Below are 651 nucleotides of genomic sequence, written 5' to 3'. Positions count from 1 at the left end.
CCTGGTTCAGTCTTGGAAGTTTATACCTTTCTAAGAATTTGTCCATTTCTTCCAGGTTGTCCATTTTATTGTCATAGAGTTGTTTGTAGTAGTCTCTCAGGATGCTTTGTATTTCTGCAGTGTCTGTTGTAAATTCTCCTTTTTCATTTCTAATTTAATTGATTTGAGTCCTCTACCTCTTTTTCTTGATGAGTCTGGCTAATGGTTTACCAATTTTATCTTCTCAAAGAACCAGCTTTTAGTTTTATTGATCTTTGCTATTTTCTTTGTTTCTATTTCATTAATTAATTAATTTATTTATTTATTTATTTTTAAATTTTATTTATTTATTTTTTTGCAGTACACGGGCCTCTCACTGTTGTGGCCTCTCCCGTTGTGGAGCACAGCCTCCGGACACACAGGCTCAGTGGCCATGGCTCACGGGCCTAGCCGCTCCACGGCATGTAGGATCTTCCCTGACCGGGGCACTAACCCGTGTCCCCTGCATCGGCAGGTGGACTCTCAACAACTGCGCTACCAGGGAAGCCCTATTTCATTTATTTTTGCTCTGATCTTTATGATTTCTTTCCTTCTGCTAACTTTGGGTTTTGTTTGTTCTTCTTTTTCTAGTTCCTTTAGGTGTAAGGTTAGATTGTTTATTTGAGATTTTTC

Source organism: Physeter macrocephalus, chromosome 2 (genome assembly GCF_002837175.3).
Source record: "Physeter macrocephalus isolate SW-GA chromosome 2, ASM283717v5, whole genome shotgun sequence".
NCBI lineage: Eukaryota > Metazoa > Chordata > Mammalia > Artiodactyla > Physeteridae > Physeter > Physeter macrocephalus.
The sequence above is the reverse complement of the archived record's forward strand: the minus strand, read 5'-3'. Positions refer to the sequence as shown.